Source organism: Procambarus clarkii, chromosome 5, assembly GCF_040958095.1.
Source record: "Procambarus clarkii isolate CNS0578487 chromosome 5, FALCON_Pclarkii_2.0, whole genome shotgun sequence".
Taxonomy (NCBI): domain Eukaryota; kingdom Metazoa; phylum Arthropoda; class Malacostraca; order Decapoda; family Cambaridae; genus Procambarus; species Procambarus clarkii.
In genome coordinates this window covers 46,768,934-46,794,795 of record NC_091154.1, presented here as the reverse complement: position 1 = coordinate 46,794,795, position 25,862 = coordinate 46,768,934, and the positions used below count along the sequence as shown (strand labels likewise).

At 38.9% G+C, this 25,862-nt stretch overlaps 1 long non-coding RNA gene across 1 annotated transcript in view; it reads left to right on the top strand.

Moving 5' to 3' along the window:
- Positions 1-15,926: 15,926 nt before the first annotated feature.
- LOC123763637 (uncharacterized) overlaps positions 15,927-25,862 on the top strand; it is a 64,292-nt gene continuing 54,356 nt past the window's right edge. The window contains exon 1 of the long non-coding RNA XR_011222281.1: positions 15,927-15,983. This is a non-coding gene — a long non-coding RNA (uncharacterized lncRNA). The remainder of the gene's footprint in view (positions 15,984-25,862) is intronic.

Here is a 25,862-nt window from a genome sequence, read left to right as displayed (position 1 = left end):
ACACAGCAAATCTTGCAAAAAACAAACTCCTAAATAGCACCTGCTTATCAGTTTACAACCAAAATGTTAGATCACTTGGTAAACATTTTGATGATATAAATGCACTACTTACAGCACTAGGTACTAAATTATCATTCATCATTTTAACAGAAACTTGGCTAAGTAAAGACTATACCCAACTCTACAATTTAGCTGGTTATAAAGCCATTCATAACTGCAGGCCTAATAAAAAAGGTGGTGGCACAGCTATATATTACAAAGATACCTTCATTTGCAATAGTGTCATCAGTGATAGAGACGACTATTGTGAATATACCTTTGCCAAGTTCTCCAGTAAATCCCTTAAATCCTCCCTGACTATCGGTGCCATCTATAGCTTTCCTAATACCAACATAGCTTTATTCTCAGACAATGTAAGGAATTTTATCATAAATAACAATCTCAACAAAAATCACATCATTCTGGGAGGTGATTTCAATATTGACCTGGGTCTTCAAAATAACCCTCAAGTTGACTATTTCTGTAACAGCATGCACTCCTGTATGTTAATCCCCACAATCACCAAGCCCACCCGAGTCACTCAAACATCTGCCACTACTCTGGATCACCTATGGACTAATATAACAGCTCCCCTTACATCTGGGGTAATCTATGACAGAACAACTGACCACTATCCTACCTTCCTCATAGCAAACATGGATACAATACCTCCAGAAAGCAAGAAACTCTCATTCAGGCTACATAGTGAATCAGCTTTAGTCAATCTCTCTAATGCACTTCGCAATATTAACTGGGAGTCTGAATTCAATAATACACAGGATATAAACTCATTAACTTTCCTCTTTCTCTCCAAAACTCTAAGCCTCTACAACACTCACTGTCCCCTCCTTACCAAACAAGTAACTGACAAAAGAAAAAATAACCCGTGGCTCACAAGTGGCATAATCAAATCAATCAACAAAAAACATGAATATGAAAAGAAATTTAGGATTGGCCTAGTTACAAAGGAAGTAGTTAAGAGGTACTCATCAGTGCTTACCAGTATCATAAGAAAAGTCAAACTTTCATATTATGAGACTAGATTCAAAGCAGCAAAAGGCAATATGAAAAGCACATGGAATACCATCTATAATATCCTGGGAACAAAACAACACTCCCACAACCAGATAACACTCTCTAAGGATGGCTTTACACCGTCAACTGATTTAGAAATGGTAAATGAATTTAATAGCTTCTTTTCATCGGTTGGTGCTAATCTTGCCAGTAAAATCCCACAGACTCAGACACATATCAACACATATCTCTCAGGCAGCTATCCAAACTCTCTTCTTCTTTCAACAGTCAGCCAGGCAGATGTTGTGTCCATCATACACTCACTAAAAACCAAAGCTGGGAACATCAGTGAAATCCCATCCATTGTATACAAGAGCGCCTCCCATGCCCTTGCGCCACCTATAGCTCTGCTGTTCAACAAATCCCTTGAGTGTCATACCTTCCCTGATATTCTTAAAAAAGCAAGAGTAACGCCAGTTCATAAAGGAGGTAATCCGCCAGACATAAACAATTATAGACCAATATCAAACCTACCCATACTATCAAAAATATTTGAAAAAATTATCTACAAACAGCTCTACTCCTATCTCGTAAAATTCGACATTCTTAGCCCCTGTCAGTTTGGCTTCCGCTCCCAAAAGAGTACCAACGATGCAATTATTAGTCTCCTTGATATAATTTACTCAGCCCTTGACAAAAATGAGTTTCCGATTGGACTCTTCATTGACCTGAGAAAGGCCTTTGACACTGTTAATCACAATTACCTCTTACGTAAACTCCATCATTATGGAATCCGAGGCCATACACTGGACTATATCCAATCCTATCTTAGTGACAGACTCCAATGTGTAGCCATCAATAATATAACCTCTTCCACTCTACCAATAACCGTTGGAGTGCCACATGGCAGCATCTTGGGACCTCTCCTATTTCTTATATGCATCAATGATCTGCCTAATGTCTCTAACATTCTGAAACCTATTTTGTTTGCTGATGACACTACCCTTATCTACTCTAACCCCAACCCACATACACTAAATAATGTTGTTAATAATGAACTAAAGAAAGTCCACTTATGGATGTCAACCAACAAACTAACACTTAACATAGAAAAGACCTACTACATCTAATTTGGATGCAAATCTACAAATGCAATTCAGCTTCAGATAGATAATGTAAACATTAGCAATAAAAATGATGGAAAGTTTCTTGGCATATTCCTAGACAAGAGACTCAACTTCAGCACCCACATACAACACATAACTAAGAAAGTCTCTAAAACAGTTGGGATACTCTCCAAAATCAGATATTATGTACCTAACTCTGCTCTCATCTCTCTATATTATGCACTAATCTACCCCTATCTTAATTATGGTATCTGTGCATGGGGTTCAACCACTGCAAACCACCTCAAGTCCATCATCACCCAGCAAAAATCTGCTATCAGAATAATAACAAATTCTGCTTTCAGACAACACTCAGCCACTTTGTTTAACTCCCTTAACATGCTAAACATAATCTCACTCCAGAAATTTTCTTGTGTCAACTACATTTACAAAACCCTGTTCTTAAATGCAAATCCTGCTCTGAAACTCTCCTTGGACAGATGTAATAGGACCCATTATCACCACACCAGAAATAAATATCTCTTTGATATCCCCAGAGTCAAACTTAATCTGTGTAAACACTCTATGCAAATAAAGGGACCCAGTCTATGGAACTCACTCCCTAATGAATTGAAAAGCTGTCCAACTTTTGCGTCATTCAAAAACAAAACTAAAAAGTACCTAATCTCATCTGCATATTTTTTTTTTACCTTGTTGCTTTAAAATTGCACTGTATCAATTGCTACCCAATCTCCCAATCTTTATGTACCCAATCCGAACATCTTTACCATTGTGAACATTGCTGTCTTCTTATATGTGCTATCAATCTGCTGTACGGTGTCTGTTAATCTTGTTTAAATTACCAATCAAGTTGTCAATGTAATCACTCAGAGCTTTAATATACCAATGTGCTTTAATATACTATGAATGGGGGACGGCAGGATCCCCAAGGATCTCCTGTATGTAGAGCTGAGGCAGGGAAAGCGTCCAGTAGGCAAGCCCCAGCTACGGTACAAAGACGTATGCAAAAGGGACCTGAAAGCCATGGACGTCGATCTTGCTGTATGGGAGACACTGGCTGCAGACCGTTCAGCCTGGAGGCAGTCTGTTCAACGAGGTCTCTCCAAGTTCGAGGAGTCACTTGCCAAGGAATCGGAGGCAAAGAGACAGAGAAGGAAAGCCGGTAACCAGGAAGACAGAACAGAATCGGACTTCGTTTGTGCTCGGTGTGGGATGGACTGCCACTCTCGGATTGGCCTCATCAGTCACACCAGACGCTGCACCAGGATTGACAACTAGGGCGCAACTCCATAGTCTCCCGAGACTGAAGGATGCCTACTATTCTCTCTCATCTCATTTTTTTTTCTTGCAATGTATCTGTTATCATTTTATTAATTCTGCTAGAATTTACCTACTTAAAATTATCTGTTAGATTAAGGACCTGCCCGAAACGCTGCGCGTACTACAGGAACTTCTTTTCCACAGCTCATAAAACGGAGGAAAGGGTCCTGAAAGATATTGTTAATAGAAACGTTATCCCTACAGACAAAAATCAGAGGATACAACTGACGATTTACTATAAAACCAGAAAAACGGCCAGCCTACTCATGAGAAACTCTCCAGACACAAAACAGAACGCTTTAAAAGAGACTAACGTCGTCTATGTCTTCAAATGCCCACTTGGGGACTGTAAGCTCCAAAAAACCCAGTATATAGGCAAGACAACATCTCTTTCTAGGCGTTTAACGATGCATAAGCAACAGGGCTCCATTAAGGAACATATAATCTCTTCCCACAACCAAACCATCGCCAGAGAAATCCTAGTAAACAACACAGAAATCATCGATAGATACAGCGATAGCAGGCGGCTTGACGTTTGCGAGGCACTACACATCAAGAAGTCAACACCAGCAATCAACAGCCAATTATTGCATAACTATATTCTACCCACCTCAAGACTCCGCTCCAATATAGAAGCATCAAGAAATATGGACCAATAGGCTTTCTACAAACACTTCTATTCAATATCCATTGTTTCGTGTTCTGTCTTGTGTTGATGAAATTAATACCCTATTAATACTCTTGTTCTGTCTTGTGTTGATGAAATTAATACCCTATTAATACCACATCTTGTTCTGTCTTGTGTTAATGCCACATCACCCCTCCCACCTCACTCAAATGTAGATATAAAATCGGAGATACGTAAGTTCTAATCAGTTGTGTATTTGTGAACTAAAGTCTTTGAAAATGTAATAAGTTTTACGAAACGCGCCCGTGTCGCGTCAGACTAGAAATAAAAATGAATTTTGGAGAATTGATTTTTAATTTACCTCCAACAGTGAAGCGTAATGTACGAAAGATTGAGAAAATTCGTGTTAGAATTATTAATCTTACTTTTTCGGTCATATTTAATAATATATGTCTACAGGAAAGACTGCTACCAAAATATACTAATATATATATATATATATATATATATATATATATATATATGTCGTACCTAGTAGCCAGAACGCACTTCTCAGCCTACTATGCAAGGCCCAATTTGCCTAATAGGCCAAGTTTTCATGAATTAATGTTTTTTCGACTACCTAACCTACCTAACCTAACCTAACCTAACTTTTTCTGCTACCTAACCTAACCTAACCTCTAAAGATAGGTTAGGTTAGGTTAGGTAGGGTTGGTTAGGTTCGGTCATATATCTATGTTAATTTTAACTTCAATAATAAAAAATTGACCTCATACACAATGAAATGGGTAGCTTTATCATTTCATAAGAAAAAAAATAGAGAAAATATAATAATTCATGAAAACTTGGCTTATTAGGCAAATCGGGCCTTGCATAGTAGGCTGAGAAGTGCGTTCTGGCTACTAGGTACGACATATATATATATATATATATATATATATATATATATATATATATATATATATATATATATATATATATATGTATATATATATATATATATATATATATATATATATATATATATATATATATATATATATATATATATTATTAAATATGACCGAAAAAGTAAGATTAATAATTCGAACACGAATTTTCTCAATCTTTCGTACATTACGCTTCACTGTTGGAGGTAAATCAAAAATCACTTCTCCAAAATTCATTTTTATTTCTAGTCTGACGCGACACGGGCGCGTTTCGTAAAACTTATTACATTTTCAAAGACTTCACAAATACACAACTGATTAGAACTTACGTATCTCTGAGTTTATATCTACATTTGAGTGAGGTGGGAAGGGTGATGTGGCATTAGAACAAGATGGGATATTAATAGGGTATTAAAAGTATCAACACAAGACAGAACAGAAACAATGGGTATTGAATAGAAGTGTTTGTAGAAAGCCTATTGGTCCATATTTCTTGATGCTTCTATATTGGAGCGGAGTCTTGAGGTGGGTAGAATATAGTTGTGCAATAATTGGCTGTTGATTGCTGGTGTTGACTTCTTGATGTGTAGTGCCTCACAAACGTCAAGCCGCCTGCTATCGCTGTATCTATCGATGATTTCTGTGTTGTTTACTAGGATTTCTCTGGCGATGGTTTGGTTATGGGAAGAGATTATATGTTCCTTAATGGAGCCCTGTTGCTTATGCATCGTTAAACGCCTAGAAAGAGATGTTGTTGTCTTGCCTATATACTGGTTTTTTTGGAGCTTACAGTCCCCAAGTGGGCATTTGAAGGCATAGACGACGTTAGTCTCTTTTAAAGCGTTCTGTTTTGTGTCTGGAGAGTTTCTCATGAGTAGGCTGGCCGTTTTTCTGGTTTTATAGTAAATCGTCAGTTGTATCCTCTGATTTTTGTCTGTAGGGATAACGTTTCTATTAACAATATCTTTCAGGACCCTTTCCTCCGTTTTATGAGCTGTGGAAAAGAAGTTCCTGTAAAATAGTCTAATAGGGGGTGTAGGTGTTGTGTTAGTTGTCTCTTCAGAGGATTATATATATATATATATATATATATATATATATATATATATATATATATATATATATATATATATATATATATATAAAATGCTGAACTGTAATGCCAATCCTGACCTTAAAAGCTTCATTGAAGGTTGTAACAGAACCCATGAGCACCACACCAGAAACAAATACAGTTTTGATATTCCAAGAGTACGACTTAATCAAACTAGAAATGCTCTAGAAATCAAGGGACCCAGAATGTGGAATGACCTTCCCAACCATGTTAAAGACTGTACCTCTCTCAACCAGTTTAAGATAAAAACTAAGCACTACCTAATTAACTCCCTGTAACCTACCTTACCCCTATAATGTCATCCCATGTCTGTTAATATTAAACAATGCTGTTTTTCGACCAAATTATATTTTTACTGTTTTCCTGCCATGTTCCCCCCCCCCTTTTTTATATATTTTCTCAACACATTTTATACTTTAATCTCAATTAGCATTAAGTTTTAGTATTTAGTGTTTTTCCTGCCCGAAACGCTTTGCGTAATAGTGGCTTTATGCATTGTATGTACTAGCTCTATCTATAAATTCATTAATATCGGTATCACCCCTTGTATGTATGTACTTTACCTAAATAAACATTTGAATTTGAACATTTTTTACTTTGGCTGTCACATTTGACTGGATTAATTTATCACACTTGTTTAGTTGTCAAGTCACATGTCACTTGTAACTCACGTATGTTTAGTTAGTTTAGTTCATTTATTATGCACCCCATACCCATTTTTTGAGATATATACAAGAGTTGTTACATTCTTGTACAGCCACTAGTACGCGTAGCGTTTCGGGCAAGTCCTTAATCCTATGGTCCCTGGAATACGATCCCCTGCCGCGAAGAATCGTTTTTTCATCCAAGTACACATTTTACTGTTGCGTTAAACAGAGGCTACAGTTAAGGAATTGCGCCCAGTAAATCCTCCCCGGCCAGGATATGAACCCATGACATAGCGCTCGCGGAACGCCAGGCGAGTGTCTTACCACTACACCACGCGGAGACTGTGTATTAGTGTATCCACTAGCGCCCATCTTGTGGGCGGTAGTGGAAAGGGTTACAGAGGCACATAATGGGCTCAGGGACTGAACCCCACAATTCATTTAACTAAGCAAGTTACAATCTTGATGAGCTAGTTACAACATTCCTTGCACATCGTAACATCAACAATGGACTCGAGAACGACCATAAGTACAGTTTCTAAATTGAACAACTAACATGTGGAGACCAAGTGTCACAATTGATATGTTTATCCTGCACACCGCCCCCCATCCAGTGGGCAGCGGTGGATAACTCAGACACTACCTACATTTATCAAACTGGGGATATTTGGCCAAGATTTCAGGCAGCAGATCACTTTGAATGAAATATTTACACATCTCTTGAACATTTGTTATAGAATTGTCTCTAAATTCACGTATCTTTTCGCACCCCATTACATAGTGACTGAGGAGTGTGCGAATAATTTTGTTGACACAGTTTACATTTGGTCAGGTCTACATCAGCAGATAATGAGAGTTTCCAGAGATACTTGTAACCGAGTCTAAGGCGAGCAGTAGTATCATCTAGAAGTCTGCTGATTTTATTTATTTATTTATTTGTTTATTTATTTATTTATTTATTTATTTATATACAAGAAGGTACATTGGGTTAAAGAGAATACATAGCATAGTATTTACATTCTTGTAAAGCCACTAGTACGCGCTGCGTTTCGTGCAGGTCCTTAATCTAACAGATAATTTTAAGTAGGTAAATTCTAGCAGAATTAATAAAGTGATAACAGATACATTGCAAGAAAACAAATGAGATGAGAGAGAATAGTAAGTATATTAAAGCACATTGGTATATTAAAGCTCTGATTGATTACATTGACGACTTGATTGGTAATTTAAACAAGATTAATAGACACCATACAGCAGATTGATAGCATATGTAAGAAGACAGCACAGTACAGAACATATTGGATGAACCATAGATGTGTTGCTCCTCTTGTATGATAGTATGGTGGCAGATGGCATTAATGGTGTCGATTTCGCTTTGCCTCATATCTACAAGACTTATACAATACAATACAATACAATACAATTTTATTTAGGTAAGGTACATACATACAATAAATATTTACAGGGATTGTTTAACTTATAGGTAGAGCTAGTACATACAATGCCTAAAGCCACTATTACGCAAAGCGTTTCGGGCATGATAACCTTAAATGACAAGCTTAATACTAATTGAGCATAATGAGTAGAATGAAAACATAGATGAAAACATAGATGAAAAAGCAGCACAAATACAATTATGTCGACAAACAGCGCTCTTTAAAGAAAAAAACAGACATTGGTTAACAATAGAAGGGTAAGGTAGGTTACAGGGAATTTATTAGGTATAGCTTCGCTTTTAACTTAAACTGGTTGAGAGAGGTACAGTCTTTAACATGGTTGGGAAGGTCATTCCACATTCTGGGCCCCTTGATTTGTAGAGCATTTCTAGTTTGATTAAGTCGTACTCTAGGAATATCAAAACTGTAGTTTTGTAGTAGTTCAAAACTTAACTTTGTTGAAGTTCTTGGTGTACTATTACTCTCAGACTGCTTATTGATAATCCAAGATTATACTCAATTTCTCCTTTCAAGACAGATTCTTTGGCTAACTCATCAGCTCTATCATACATTCGGAGGCCAACATGAGATAGAGACCACATGAAATGGACTCTGTTACTATCCTTAATAATTTTGTTGTATTTACATCTAGCTTCGGACACGAGCATGTTACATTTATGTCTTAAAGAGTTGAGAGCATTTAAGGATGATAAAGAGTCACTTACAATTAATGTATCAAGTTTGGTGACTTGTACACATTTCAGTGCAAGAAACAAGGCAAATAGTTCAGTCTGAATCAAATCAAATCAAATCAAATGTTTATTTAGGTAAGGTACATACATACAAGAGATTTTACAAAGAGTGATGGATTTATAGATAGAGCTAGTACATACAATGCCTAAAGCCACTATTACGCAAAGCGTTTCGGGCATGAAAAACTTAAATGACTAAAGCTTAATACTAATTGAGCATAAAGAATAAATGAAAACATGGAATGAAAACATAGCTGAAAAAGCAGCACAAATACAATTCTGTCGATAAACAGCGTTCTTTAAAAAAACAGACATTGGTTGACAATAGAGGGGTAAGGTATGTTACAGGGAATTTGAAATTTGGATGAAGGGTAGAGGCCCAGTTGTTTATACGGACTCCCCACTCAAAATATAAGCCATCGCTCATTGTCAGGACAACTGCACTTCCAGCAGCACCCGTAGGGCGGTGTACTCACCTAGTTGTGTTTGCGGGGGTTGAGCTCTGGCTCTTTGGTCCCGCCTCTCAACCGTCAATCAACTGATGTACAGATTCCTGAGCCTACTGGGCTCTGTCATATCTACATTTGAAACTGTGTATGGAGTCAGCCTCCACCACATCACTTCCTAGTGCAATCCATTTACTAACTACTCTGACACTGAAAAAGTTCTTTCTAATGTCTCTGTGGCTAATTTGGGTACTCAGCTTCCACCTGTGTCCTCTAGTGCGTGTGCTACCCGTGTTAAATAATACATCCTTGTCCACCCTGTCAATTCCCCTGAGAATTTTGTATGTGGTGATCATGTCTCCCCTAGCTCTTCTGTCTTCCAGCGACGTGAGGTGCAGTTCACGTAGTCTGTCTTCATAACTCATGCCTCTTAGTTCTGGGACTAACCTAGTGGCATACCTCTGAACTTTTTCCAGCTTCGTCTTGTGCTTGACTAGGTACGAACTCCATGCTGGGGCTGCATACTCCAGGATTGGCCTTACATATGTGGTATACAAGGTTCTGAGGGATTCCTTACACAGGTTTCTGAAAGCAGTTCTGATGTTAGCCAGCCTCGAATAGGCCGCTGATGTTATTCTTTTGATGTGGGCTTCAGGAGACAGGTTTGGCGTGATATCAATTCCCAAATCTTTCTCTCTGTCTGTTTCGTGAAGGACTTTATCTCCCATTCGGTATTCAGTGACTGGCCTCCTAGTTCCTCCTCCTAGTTACATTACCTTACATTTACTTGGGTTGAACTTTAGTAGTCATTTGTCGGACCATTCCTTCAGTTTGTCTAGGTCATCTTGTAGCCTCATACTATCCTCCTCTGTCCTGATCCTCCTCATAATGCACTAATCATGCACTAATCATGCACTCCTCATGCACTAATCTATCCCTATCTCAACTATGGTATCTGTGCATGGGGTTCAACCACTGCAAACCACCTCAAGTCCATCATCACCCAGCAAAAATCTGCTATCAGAATAATATCAAATTCTGCTTTCAGACAACACTCAGCCCCCTTGTTTAACTCCCTAAACATGCTAAACATAATCTCACTCCACAAATTCTCCTGTGTCAACTACATTTACAAAACCCTGTTCTTAAATGCAAATCCTTGTCTGAAACTCTTCCTGGACAGATGTAATAGGACCCATTATCACCACACCAGAAATAAATATCTCTTCGATATCCCCAGAGTTAAACTTAATCTGTGTAAACACTCTATGCAAATAAAGGGACCCAGTTTATGGAACTCACTCCCTACTGAATTGAAAAGCTGTCCAACTTTTACATTATTCAAAATCAATACTAAAAAGTACCTAATTTCATCTTCATAGTTTTTCACTTTTTGCCTTAAAATTGCACTGTATCTATTGCTACCCAATCTCCCAACCTTTATGTTCCCAATTTGAACATCTTTACCATTGAAATCATTGCTGTTTTCTTATATTATATTTCTTATAATAACACAATTTCTCCCACCCTACCCATCAACATTGGTGTTCCCCAGGGCAGCATACTTGGCCCTCTCCTCTTTCTCATCTACATTAATGACCTTCCAAATGCCTCCCAACACCTCAAACCAATTCTATTTGCTGACGACACAACCTTCATTTACTCCAGTCCTGATCCCCTTGCTCTAAATGCCACAGTAAATACTGAGCTAAATAAAGTCCATCTGTGGCTAACTGCCAACAAACTCACCCTTAACATTGACAAAACCTTTTATATTCTGTTTGGAAATAAATCCTCTAATCAAATAAATCTCAAAATAAACAATACCCAAATTTGTAACAAATTAGATGGCAAATTCCTTGGCATTCTCATTGACCACAAGCTTAATTTCCAGGGACACATTCTAAACATATCAAAAAAAGTTTCAAAAACTGTGGGCATTCTTTCTAAGATCAGATATTATGTACCACGCCCTGCCCTGGTGACTCTCTATTACTCCCTTATCTATCCATATCTCAACTATGGTATTTGTGCTTGGGGCTCTACTACCCAAAATCACTTACGTCCTCTAATTACTCAACACAAAGCTGCTATTAGGACAATATCCAATTCTAGCCCCAGACATCACTCGGTACCCCTACTTAAATCTCTGAATATGTTAGACATTAAGTCACTGCACATTCTCTCATGTGTATTATACATATATAAAACGCTAAACTATAATGCCAATCCTGATCTCAAAAGCTTCATAGAAGGTTGTATCAGAACCCATGAGCATCACACCAGAAATAAATACAGTTTTGATATTCCTAGAGTACGACTTAATCAAACTAGAAATGCTATACAAATCAAGGGGCCCAGAATGTGGAATGACCTTCCCAACCATGTTAAAGACTGTACCTCTCTCAACCAGTTTAAGTTAAAAACGAAGCTATACCTAATAAATTCCCTGTAACCTACCTTACCCTTCTATTGTCAACCAATGTCTGTTTTTTTCTTTAAAGAGCGCTGTTTGTCGACATAATTGTATTTGTGCTGCTTTTTCATCTATGTTTTCATTTCTTGTTTTCATTCTACTCATTATGCTCAATTAGTATTAAGCTTGTCATTTAAGTTTATCATGCCCGAAACGCTTTGCGTAATAGTGGCTTTAGGCATTGTATGTACTAGCTATACCTATAAGTTAAACAATCCTTGTAAATATTTATTGTATGTATGTACCTTACCTAAATAAAATTGTATTGTATTGTATTGTAATTGTATTGTATTGTATATGTGCTGCCAATCTGTTGTATGGTGTTTATAAATCTTGTTATCTGTATCTTTTGCTACCCAGTCTCCCAATCTTTATGTACCCATTCTGAACATCTTTACCATTGTGATCATTGCTGTCTTATATGTGCTGTCAATCTGCTGTATGGTGTCTATTAATCTTGTTTAAATTACTAATCAAGCTGTCAATGTAATCAATCAGAGCTTTAATATAACAATGTGCTTTAATATACTTACTTATCTCTCTCATCTCATTTTTCTCTTGTAATGTATCTTTCATTTATCAATTCTGATTGAATTTACCTACTTAAAATTATCTGCTAGATTAAGGACCTGCCCGAAACGCTGCGCGTACTAGTGGCTTTACAAGAATGTAAATACTATACTATCCAATGTATTCTCTCAAACTCAATGTACCTTCTTGTATATATATAAATAAAATAAAATAAAAAAAAATAATTTTCGCGTCATCAGCAAACATCGAGAGAAACGAGTCAATTCCTTCTGGAAGATCATTTACGTATATCAGAAACAGTATAGGTCCAAGGACTGATCCCTGTGGGACTCCACTGGTGACTCCCCGCCACTCCGAGACCTCACCTCTCACGGTGACTCGCTGTGTCCTGTTGTTTAGGTACTCTCTTATCCAGTGGAGTACCTTCCCTTTCACTCCTGCCTGCATCTCCAGTTTGTGCACTAGTCTCTTATGTGGTACTGTGTCAAAAGCTTTCTGGCAGTCCAGAAATATGCAGTCTGCCCAGCCCTCTCTCTCTTGCCTGATTTTTGTTACCTGGTCATAAAACTCAATTAATCCTGTTAGGCATGATTTGCCATCTCTGAACCCATGATGATGTTGTGTTACAAAGTTCTTTTGCTCCAGATGTTCCACTAGCTTTTTTCGCACAATCTTTTCCATCATCTTGCATGGAATGCAAGTTAGGGACACTGGCCTGTAGTTCAGTGCCTCCTGCCTATCACCCTTCTTGTATATTGGGACTACATCGGCCGTCTTCCAAATTTTTGGCAGTTCGCCTGTTACCAGTGACTTGTTGTACACTATGGAGAGTGGTAGGCACAGAGCCTCTGTTCCTTCCTTAAGGATCCATGGTGAGATTCCATCCGGGCCTATAGCCTTTGTCACGTCCAAATCTAGCAGATGCTTCCTCACCTCCCCACTGGTAATCTCAAACTTTTCTAGTGGTGTCTGGGTTGGTGTTCCCTCCCTTATCGCTGGGACTTCTCCTTGCTCTGAGGTGAAGACTTCCTGGAATTTCTTATTGAGTTCCTCGCACACTTCCTTGTCGTTTGTAGTGGATCTTTCTGCCCCTATCCTCAGTTTCATTACCTGTTCCTTCACTGTTGTTTTCCTCCTGATGTGGCTATGCAGTAGTTTGGGTTGAGTCTTTGCTTTGCTCGCTATGTCATTTTCATATTGCCTCTCTACCTCTCTTCTCACCCTGACATATTCATTCCTGGCGCTCTGGTACCTTTCTCTGCTCTCTAGTGTTCTGTTGTTTCTATAGTTTCTCCATGCCCTTTTACTTACCTGCTTTGCTAGCTTGCAACTCTGATTAAACCATGGATTTCTCATTTCAATTTCCTTTTTTTCCTTTTGGACTGGGACGTACTTGTCTGCTGCCTACTTACACTTCTGTGTGATGTAGTCCATCATGTCTTGAACCGTCTTTCCTCTGAGCTCTGTTTCCCAAGCTATTTCAGTTAGGAATTTTCTCATCTCCTCATAGTTTCCTTTCCGGAATGCCGGCCTCTTGTTTTCTGGTCCCTTCCTTGAGTACATTAACCCTTCTTCGACCAGATGTTCAAACAACAGTACACTGTGATCTCCCATACTCACGGGAGCTTCAAAATCGATTTCTCTTATGTCTGAATCGTTCAGAGTGAATACTAGGTCGAGTCTTGCTGGTTCATCATTGCCTCTCATTCTCGTGGGACCCTTGACATGCTGACTTAAAAAGTTTCTAGTCGTCACCTCTAGCAGTTTCGCTCTCCATGTTTCCTCACCTCCATGTGGTTCTCTGTTTTGCCAGTCTATCCTTCCATGATTAAAGTCCCCCATGATGAGCAGATGGGATCGGTTTCTACAGGCAGCAGCGGCTGCTCTCTCAATGATAATGTTAACTGCCATGTTGTTTCTGTCATACTCTTGCCTGAGTCTTCTTTTATTTGGTGGTGGGTTATATATCATTGCTACTACTACTCTTGGTCCTCCCATCGTCATGGTGCCTGTTATGAAGTCTCTGAACCCTTCACAGTCCGGAACAACCATCTCCTCGAAACTCCATTCCTTTCTCATCAGTAGAGCCACTCCACCTCCTCCCCTTCCTTCCCTCTCTTTCCTTATTACAGTGTAGTCCTGGGGAAACACCGCATTCGTTATGATTCCTGAGAGTTTGGTTTCTGTGAGTAAAATTACATCTGGGTTTACTTCTTGTGTTCTTTCCCTAAGTTCACTGGCCTTGTTTGTAATCCCATTTATGTTCATGTACATGGACTTGAAGCTGACTTTCTTCTGTCCATTCTCAGTTTCTGTTGATTCCACTGGAGTTGGGGGGAAAGGGATGTCTGGGATGGGTGAGCCTAGGATGGGGGACCTGGGGGGTCTGGGGTGTGAGGGGGCTGGGAGGGTCTGGAACAGGGGGGCTAGGGGGGGGGGGGGCTGTCGTGAAGCGGCTGAGGGGGGTCCGGGGTTGGGGATTAGTTGGGTCACGTGATGGGGGAGCTAGAGGGGCATGTGGTGGGAGGTCACGGGTTGGGGTATGCAGGGTAGACTGGGATGGGTTGACAGGGAGGTCAGAGGTTGGCAAGGGAGGGGAGCCTGGGGAGGGGAGCCGGGAGGGAGGGGGGGGGTAGGGAGGTAAGCTTGGGGTGGGGAAACTGGGAAGGGCATGGGGTGCAGGAACAGTGAGGGTCTGGGGTAGGGGCTGGGGGAGAAAAAGGGCATGGAGGGAACATGGGAGGGTCTGGGATCGGGGAACATGGGGGTATGGTCTAATGAGGGACTTTACTGTCTGGGGAGGTGCAAGTGATTGGTGGGGGATGGCTGAGGGGTTGGTTGGTGGGGAGGCTTCTGTTACAATCCTCCCTGTGGATGCTGGTCTGCTGGTGGGGGGATTCCCACTCCCTTCTGAGGTTCCTGGAGACACTGAGCTGAGTCCTGTGGCTCCCATATCCCTACCCCTTTCTCTGCGTCTCCTCCTTGTTTCTGCAGCCTTCCTTCTCTCCTCCCTTGTCATGCCCGTTTGCAGAAAGACGTCCTCGTATTCCCCTAACCTCACAAGTCTGCTCCTACACCTCACAAGGTGTAGGAAACCATCAGTGTATATAATTTGAGGGGAGAATGCTCTGTGAACAGAGCATCAATATGGCTTAAGGCGTTGAACTTTGCCTAAAAACGAGGCTTGGGCTGATCTCTAATTTGCTTCTTGGTTGGAAAAATAAAGGAGGGATTAAAATTGGAAAAGGTGTAATCTCCCACGGTGCAGGAAAGTGCCGTTGTTGTCTCTCTCTTGGTACAAATTATAAACCTGATAAATTCTGAGTTCAGTTCCCGTTTTAGTTATCCATTTGGAACAAAATTGACCTTCAATAAATACACAAGTTTACACAATTCACGTAATGTTCTATAGTTGAGTATCAAAGAAAACGTTGCGCTGAAGGAAGCCAGGAAACTAACCGACCAACACCATCACAACAACAACAACAAACGCGGCCATTTTATGCCGTCCTCTGCTGTTCCTGGCAAGTGTTTAACAAAATTATCAACAATAACTAACACATTAGATAGTTTATTCTAAATATCTTGATAGGCGAGGTGCGTAAGAGTATTGGGTTGTTAATACTTCATTGTTAAGGTTGGTAATTGTTTTAGAGTTGAGGTACGGAGCCGAGGGTACGGAGTACGGAGACTGTCAAGGAATCTTTTCACTTGCAAACCTCAATAGATTAGTGTAACCTTCATATTCCTAGCACTCCTGAACTAGGTTACGGCTTGAGTCCGACAGGGTCCATAGAATTACCCAAATCGACCCAAATCGGCCCAAAAGACCCCAAATCCTCCTAGCATTACGTAAGTAATGAAGAAATATTATATATTTACTTACTATAATGTTGGTGCTACACGTAGAACATGATCAAACCTATTTTTACTCTGAAATAATCCAATTTCATAACGAAATGAGACGTAAATATGTGAGAGGTGACGCCATAGGAAGTCGACGGTTAAAGCGACAATTTTGTGGAGCGACTTATCCAAGATATATGGTCGCCTGGAGAGTGTTTGCTGCCATATCAGCCTCCTGTACACAGTGATCCAGTCGTCGCATTTCATGGCTCAAATTGTCGCAAATTTAATTGGTGATATTAACAAGTAGAATGTGTATTTATAATAATATTTTTCATAAACAGCCACAAAATATTTAATATTTATTAAAAAAAAGTGTCTGGAAGTTAAATCAATTCCACATAACAATAAATTTGTTATATAGATACTAGCGTTATTCGTTGGTATGCGTTCGCTATTTAAACTGCATATGTCCTTTTCGTTCATAGAACACCGAACCCTACACGCTCTCTGATATATTGCTTAATTAACAAATATTCACAAATAAAGATTATATTTGTATATGTTATCAGAAAGGCAGAGATAAAATAGTTTGTGTTAATGCATCACAGAGATTATACCTTATTAGAGACGAAAAATATTAATATTTTAAACAAGGCTTCTTGGCCGACGCTCTCCCTTTCGATGGGAACTACGACCTTTTGAAGATCAATGTTAATTTAATCTAGATATTGTAAAAAACGAAGTTTTTTATGTCATCAGAAAGACATATAAGCTGCATGTTAATACTTTGGTATAAATATAACTGAAGTGAAATTGAAGATATATGCCTTTTTATAGTTACTTGATGGCTCGCTCAGGGAGTGTGAAGGCCTGCACACAAGCCAATCAATTTTATAATTAATGTACCTATATGCAAAGTAACGTCAAAGGTCTTTATTTCAGAATAAAGACAGATGTAGACGATAATGTAAATACATTTCAAGGAAAACATATCTTAAATGAAAGCAAAGATATGGTCAAATAAATAGCCAATACCACACCATCGCCAGTGTCCGGACACATGAATAGTCGCATTAGGTAAAAGGAAATGTACCCAACCATTTCCATTTACGCAACCAGTTTCCGTTCTTGTGTTCTTACTTACATTTATTGAAATTTATCATCATCATCATTTACAGAAAGAAATTAACATAAAAATGTAGTAATTTTAATACACAAAACAGAAGTAGATATGTATGTAAATTATGACGCAGGATAGGATCACTATTGCAGAACTATTCGCATACTTTGCGTCATTATATACAGTACGTACTGGAATTTAAAAAAATCGCGTAATTCAGAGATAACACCATCATTGGTGTCCAAGAAAAGTGTAAGTACTTCATTTATAATGATGTGCTGCCCGAAATCTTAGCGAAATATCTAAAATTTGCTTACTGTAAGTAATTCATGCAAATGATTGTAAAGCTGCCGCCCAGTTGGGTGGGTGTGGAGCACATGACTGTTAAGCTGCCGCCCAGTTGGGTGGGTGTGGAGCACATGACTGTTAAGCTGCCGCCCAGTTGGGTGGGTGTGGAGCAAGACTAGTAACTGGACGACTCACCATAGATGTAAAGTGCCTAGTATAGTGACTTGTGAGTCTCTTGTTGAATCACTTGTGATACAAAGATTATTGATGTGTGTATTTGTGTGGGTGATTGAATATGTATGTGAATGTATATGTATGTATATGTATATATGCAATTGACGATCACGAAACAATGATCATTTGTATGCGGAAAATTCCATATATCATTTCTCTGGATTTTCCACATATGTATATATATGTACATGTATGTATGATTATGTGTACATGTATATATAACATCAATAATTGTGAAGATTGTTATTTGTCTAAAGATTGTCAAAAGATTGTTATTTGCTTAGCTAAACGAGCTAGAGAGTTCAGTTCCTGAATCAATTATGTGCCTCCCTAACCCTTTACACCACCGCCCACGGGATGGGTATGGGGTGCATAATAAAGAACAAAAATGAAAAATATTAAGAACTTAATTATAAACCACAATATGTTCTATATCATCAGAAATTCTGAAACATACCATATATTTTTAAATATTTGTAATTAAAGTATTTATTTAGGAAATAAGTATTTTAGTTACCCTAGTTAGCTCTGAGAACACACATTCTTGCAGCAAGAATTTCTTCCCACTAATCTGAGAGATGCTAATGAGACCAGTCGCGACCCATTGGACAAGACATGAACAACAATCAACTACAGCACCATCTATGTCAGAAGATATTCAAAATGTTCTTGATATCATTGAAATTGTCAATACGAGAGCAGAATACATAAGTTGAGTGATGTCAAAGGAATCATATTGACTGACCGAGCCCCACTGTAAATATGAAGGCCTTGGCATGCTGTGGAAAGGGAGTGGGAGTCCCTGTGCTACGAATGATATACTTGAGTACTGTAAGATCTCTTATTGATTATGCTGCACCTGTCATTTCTTGTTTTGGTAAAGGTAGGATGGGCAAGTTGGAGAAGGTACAAAATGAAGCAATGAGAATTATCTTAGGATGCCCAAGAAATGCTATGAATGAGATAATGAGGATGGAGTTGAATCTGCAGAGTATTGGGGATAGAATTGCAGAGATAAATGTAGCCTCTGCCATTAGATTAATAAGAGTTGTGGGAGCTAATGAATTAATCCTCTCAGTTCAAAAGGTGGGAAGTAATGAACAATGTATGATGAAGAAAAGAGCATATATGAATACCTTATGTTCTAATGTTATTAATTATGATGTTATTACAGAGTGTATTGCTGTGCCCAAGAGAAAATTCACACCACCATGGGAGGATTGTAATGTAGATGTAGTAATTACTCCCTTGCAAAAGAAAAAAGTATGTATGAAATAGGAGAGCTGAGGGCAACATATGATTGTATAATTAGGAAATTGCCTACAGAAAACACTCTACATGTATATTGTGATGGATCAGTAGCTAGGGATGGGAAGGCAGGATGTGGAGTCTTGATCAGGGAGTACACTGACGTCGGCACTGTAGATACTGTTATTGGACGCCGCTTAACTGACAATGTCTCTTCAACGCAGCCTGAACTCCAAGGTGTTCTAGCAGGATTACAGGAAGTAGTCAAATGTGGTAAAAATGCCTGCTTCTTTATTGACAGCAGAGGAGCGTTAGAGTCTTTAAATAGCAGACGCCCAGTATACCAGAATATTGTGATAGAGTGTAGAGATAATGTTAAGAAATTAGAAAAAACTGGGTATAAAGTAAGATTAATGTGAATCCCTTCACATGTGGGAATACTGTTGAATGAGGTAGTTGATGACATAGCGAAGAGAGCCACGGAAAAAACTCTTGTTGATGTTGTATGTCAGTTAACCTTGAAACAAATAAAAACAAGAATCAAGATGATCCAAGAGGATAAAGAAATGATAAAAAGAATGGCAATAGTGGATAGTAGTAACACACTTAAGAATTATTCAGTAATAAATACAAACTCGTCCTTCATCTATGGTAAAGGAAAGTCAACTTGGAAGGATTCAATTTACATGAGATTAACACTTTCGCGCTCTCCGCAAAGGTCACTCAGCCAACCGAATGTGCGCGCTGCGTTTTTATCGCTTAAGCGTAAAAACAAAAATGTGTATACTCTTTTTACGCTTCTGACCTTAGTTCTCATGCTACGTATTTCATTTTGGTACCAACGTGTTCACAATAAAATTCTCTAGAAGAACATCAGTAAAAAAAGTCACAAAACGTATAGGGATACCAGCACCAAATAAATAACTACGAAGATGACTCGCCGTGAGCGCCCATAAGCAACAAAATGTTTTTACTCTTGGGATTGTTTTCACCTCCACACTTGTTCTACAGCGTTAATTTTGGTATCAATGGACTCGCAATGAAATTCCCAACACGGTGATATGAATATAAGCGTAGAATAATGATTGCGGCCCGCCCGCAAGAGTGTGGGAAGTGGTGAAATTGTTACCCGGTATCGGTGACGGGACGACGCACGGCGCTTTGAAAGTTTATACTTATTTCACTCTCATGACATTAATTTTCTATGTACGTCATTCATTTTTGTGTCAATGTGTTCGCAATAGAATGTTCTATGTGCCCATAGGTAAAAAATATCAACAAAGCGTAAGTTAGAATAGCGCCAAATATAAAACAACGCTAGAACATATCAGTGAGCGTCAAACACACACGAAATGTTTTTACTTTTGTTATGTTTGTCAAGTTTATACTTGTTGCACACAGTTATTTTTGGTTGTATATTGATCGGAGTAAAATTCCCTAAACAGACATATGCATATAATACATGATATGGGGGAAGCATTACCAGTATAAACGGCTAAAGTCACCCACCTGCAACCCGTTTGGGACAAAATACCATTTGATCGAAGTTATCCACACCTTTCATGAACTTATTGTACCATGCAGCCTAGTGGTGAGAAAGAGAGCCTCATAGCGCGCAGTTTAAAACAAACCCAAAGTAAATCGGATAAAAATTGAATTTTATACAAATATTTTAAAAGTTGACATAACTTTATGTCCACTATGCGTTTACGTTAGACGAAACCGGACACGCCGGCGCGTTCAGATAGCGCGAAAGTGTTAAGATTAGGATACAAATATATCTGGCAATACAGTATTGATGTCAGTGAAAAAGGTAAGGAGTGTAAATTATGTAGTATGCCGCACGCCCACACCTTAGAACATTATTTATTAGTGTCAACTTATTGATAACTATAGAAATAAGGAAGTAAGTAATATACCACATCAAATTGTTTAGATGTGTGATAATGGTATGATAGACAGTATACTTAGGAGCTACAAGAATTTTGCCCCAAGAGTGTAACAATTAGATGCTGTGCTTACTATATTAACCTGCAATGTTAAATGAGATTCTTGTAATGTTAATTGTGTATTTGTACTTACTGAATTTGTGCGCCCCTTGAGGGACTTGAAGTAGAGGGGGTAGAAATAGCCTAAGTTACTCTATCCCTTTGAGATGTATTTCTTTCTTGTCTCAATAAACATACTTGAACTTGAACTGTAAATATTTGTGGCTTCCTGACCATAAAGTTATTGCCGCAGTCGAGGGTAAGAGACCGGATGTACCCATATACAAGCCGCACTAGCTATTAGTTCATATAAGCTGACAACTTACCCAGATAAACATTACTTCCTAATTATATATATATGCAAATAATACAACTGAAATGTTTATATGTAATTATATATATGTATCATGTGGACAGTTTTTAATGTAATTTTTTCTCCTGATATTTGGGTTCTTTATTATGCTTCATCTTGAGGCAAAGCCCAATACCTTACGCCATATTGATGCTCTGTCCACAGATCATTCTCTCTCTCTCTCAAATCATATACATTGATGGTTTCCTACACCGCCACACGGTTGCAAGTGCAGTTGCCTCTACCCATCAAACAGAACTATTTGCCTTGCTTGTTACACTAAAATGTGTACAAGTGTGTGTGTCTATGTATGTATTAACACGATGTACTTAACGGGGTGAGAATAGCTTGAGCTACCTCATCCCTTTGTGTGTATTTTACCTCAATAAACTTATTTCAATTTCAATTTCAATTCAAGTCTCGAAACTTGATGCATTAATTGTAAGTGATTTTCTACCATCCTGCATTAATTGTAAGTGATTTCTATCATCCTTAATTGCGCGCAACTCTCTAAGACACTATTGTAACATGACCGTGTCTGAAGCTAGACAGAGAAAACACATTATTAGTGATGGTAACATAATCCATTTCATGGAAATTCCATCTTCGTTGACCTCTGAAACTTGAGGAATGGTCCAAAAAATAGCTACTAAAGTTTAAGTCAAGTGTGAGGATACTTTAGTTGATACTTAGATACTTCCAATAAGTGTAAACATAAGTGCTGACGATGCTACCTTCATCTATTCAGATTCCAACCCAAACGCACTATATAATAATGAAAATAACAGATTTAAAAAGTCCACTCATGGATGTAAACTAACAAACTCACATTAAACATAAAAAAGACTGACTACTATTTTTTTTCGGAAGTAAATCCTGAAACCAAATTCAACTTCAGATAGACAATGTTAACATTAGCAATAATGATTATGGAAAGTTCCTTGACCTATACATAGACAAGATACTGAACTTCAGCATCCACATACAACACATATGTGGGTGTTATATGTGGGTGGTGAGAGAGAGTGAGAGAGTATTCACCTAGTTGTGCAGGCGCGGGTTGAAATCTGCTCATTCTGCCCGCCTCTCAACTGTCAATCGACTATTACTAACTACTTACTAATTTTTTTTCTCGCACACACACACACACACACTGGAAAAGGTGCAAAGACATGCTACTAAGTGGCTCCCAGAACTGAAGGGCAAGAGCTACAAGGAGAGGTTAGAGGCATTAAATATGCCAAAACTAGAAGACAGAAGAAAAAGAGGTGATATGATCAATACATACAAAATAGTAACAGGAATTGATAAAATCGATAGGGAAGATTTCCTGAGACCTGGAACTTTAAGAACAAGAGGTCATAGATATAAACTAGCTAAGCACAGATGCCGAAGAAATATAAGAAAATTCACTTTCGCAAACAGAGTGGTAGACGGTTGGAACAAGTTAGGGGAGAAGGTGGTGGAGGCCAAGACCGTCAGTAGTTTTAAAGCGTTATATGACAGAGTGCTGGGAAGACGGGACACCACTAGCGTAGCTCTCATCCTGTAACTACACTTAGGTAATTACACACACACACACACACACACACACACACACACACACACACACACACACACACACACACACACACACACACACACACACACCAGGAAGTAACCCGTAGCAGCTGTCTAATTTCCAGGTACCTATTTACTGCTCGGTGACATCACATTAACATTTACAGAGAGTAGGGAATTAAATAGGTATCTGGGAGCTAGTTAACTGTTGTGGGATGTATATCTTGAGGTACTGTATACAATGTTCACAACAGAGCAATGTATAATCATTTCATTGTATACAACACATTGAGAAAGAATGAAGGTTAGATCCGAAAATTATTGTGTGGCTCTCTCATGACTTGTTTCCGGCGCAAAGAGTTGTGAATTTACATGAAAATGTACCAACAAAATCTTGTTACATAGCAGTAGGAGTAACATTTACTCCCTAGGTTACTCCACCAGGCTACGAGGCCGGGGCCTCGTAGCCTGGTGGATAGCGCGCAGGACTCGTAATTCTGTGGCGCGGGTTCGATTCCCGCACGAGGCAGAAACAAATGGGCAAAGTTTCTTTCACCCTGAATGCCCCTGTTACCTAGCAGTAAATAGGTACCTGGGTGTTAGTCAGCTGTCACGGGCTGCTTCCTGGGGGTGGAGGCCTGGTCGAGGACCGGGCCGCGGGGACACTAAAAAGCCCCGAAATCATCTCAAGATAACCTCAAGATAGGTCCACGAGTCTAGAGCGCTGTCCACTCGGCCACCACCTCCCTTATGAGTGGAAGAGAGTGAGTGAGTGTGTGTGTGTGTGTGTGTGTAATTACCTAAGTGTAATTACCTAAGTGTAGTTACAGGATGAGAGCTACGCTCGTGGTGTCCCGTCTTCCCAGCACTCTTTGTCATATAACGCTTTGAAACTACTGACGGTCTTGGCCTCCACCACCTTCTCACTTAACTTGTTCCAACCGTCTACCACTCTATTTGCGAAGGTGAATTTTCTTATATTTCTTCGGCATCTGTGTTTAGCTAGTTTAAATCTATGACCTCTTGTTCTTGAAATTCCAGGTCTCAGGAAGTCTTCCCTGTCGATTTTATCAATTCCTGTTACTATTTTGTATGTAGTGATCATATCACCTCTTTTTCTTCTGTCTTCTAGTTTTGGCATATTTAATGCTTCTAACCTCTCCTTGTAGCTCTTGCCCTTCAGTTCTGGGAGCCATTTAGTAGCATGTCTTTGCACCTTTTCCAGTTTGTTGATGTGCTTCTTAAGATATGGGCACCACACAACAGCTGCATATTCTAGCTTTGGCCTAACAAAAGTCATGAACAATTTCTTTAGTATATCGCCATCCATGTATTTAAATGCAATTCTGAAGTTAGAAAGCATAGCATAGGCTCCTTGCACAATATTCTTTATGTGGTCCTCAGGTGATAGTTTTCTATCTAGAACCACTCCTAGATCTCTTTCTTTATCAGAATTCTTTAAAGATTTCTCACATAATATATAGGTTGTGTGGGGTCTATGTTCTCCTATTCCACATTCCATAACATGACATTTATTAACATTAAATTCCATTTGCCAAGTGGTGCTCCATATACTTATTTTGTCCAGGTCTTCTTGAAGGGCATGACAGTCATCTAAATTTCTTATCCTTCCTATTATCTTAGCATCATCAGCAAACATGTTCATATAATTCTGTATACCAACTGGTAGATCATTTATGTACACAATAAACATCACTGGTGCAAGAACTGAACCCTGTGGTACTCCACTTGTGACATTTCTCCATTCTGATACATTGCCTCTGATTACTGCCCTCATTTTTCTATCAGTCAGAAAATTTTTCATCCATGATAGAAGCTTACCTGTCACCCCTCCAATATTTTCCAGTTTCCAGAACAACCTCTTATGTGGAACTCTGTCGAAAGCCTTTTTTAGGTCCAGAGAGATGCAGTCAACCCAACCATCTCTTTCCTGTAATATCTCTGTGGCTCGATCATAGAAACTTAGTAAATTCGATACGCAGGATCTTCCAGATCGAAAACCATACTGTCTGTCTGATATTATATCATTTCTCTCTAGGTGTTCTACCCATTTAGTTTTGATTAGTTTTTCCAATACTTTCACTATTACACTTGTCAATGATACAGGTCTATAACTGAGGGGGTCTTCCCTGCTGCCACTTTTGTAGATTGGAACTATGTTAGCCTGTTTCCACCCGTCTGCTACGATTCCTGTACACAGGGATGCCTGAAAGATCAGGTGAAGTGGAATGCTGAGCTCAGATGCACATTCTCTCAGAACCCATGGTGAAACGCCATCTGGGCCAGCTGCTTTGTTCTTACCGAGCTCTTTGAGCATTTTTTCCACTTCGTCTCTAGACACCTCTATGTGTTCTATGTTGTTCTCTGGAATTCTTATTGTATCTGGTTCCCTAAAGATTTCATTTTGTACAAACACACTTTGGAACTTTTCGTTTAGTGTTTCACACATTTCCTTTTCATCTTCCGTGAATCTATTTCCCATTTTCAACCTCTGAATATTATCCTTTACCTGCAATTTGTTGTTTATGAATTTATAGAATAGACCTGGTTCTGTTTTACATTTGTCCGCAATCCCTTTTTCAAAATTTCTTTCTGCCTCTCTCCTCACTGCCGTGTAGTTGTTTCTCGCATCTTTGTATCGCTGGTATGTTTGGGGGTTCGGCCTCTTCCTGTATTGATTCCATTTTTGTGTCTTTCGGTCTCTAGCCCTCTCGCAATTTCTATTGAACCAATCCTGTTTCCT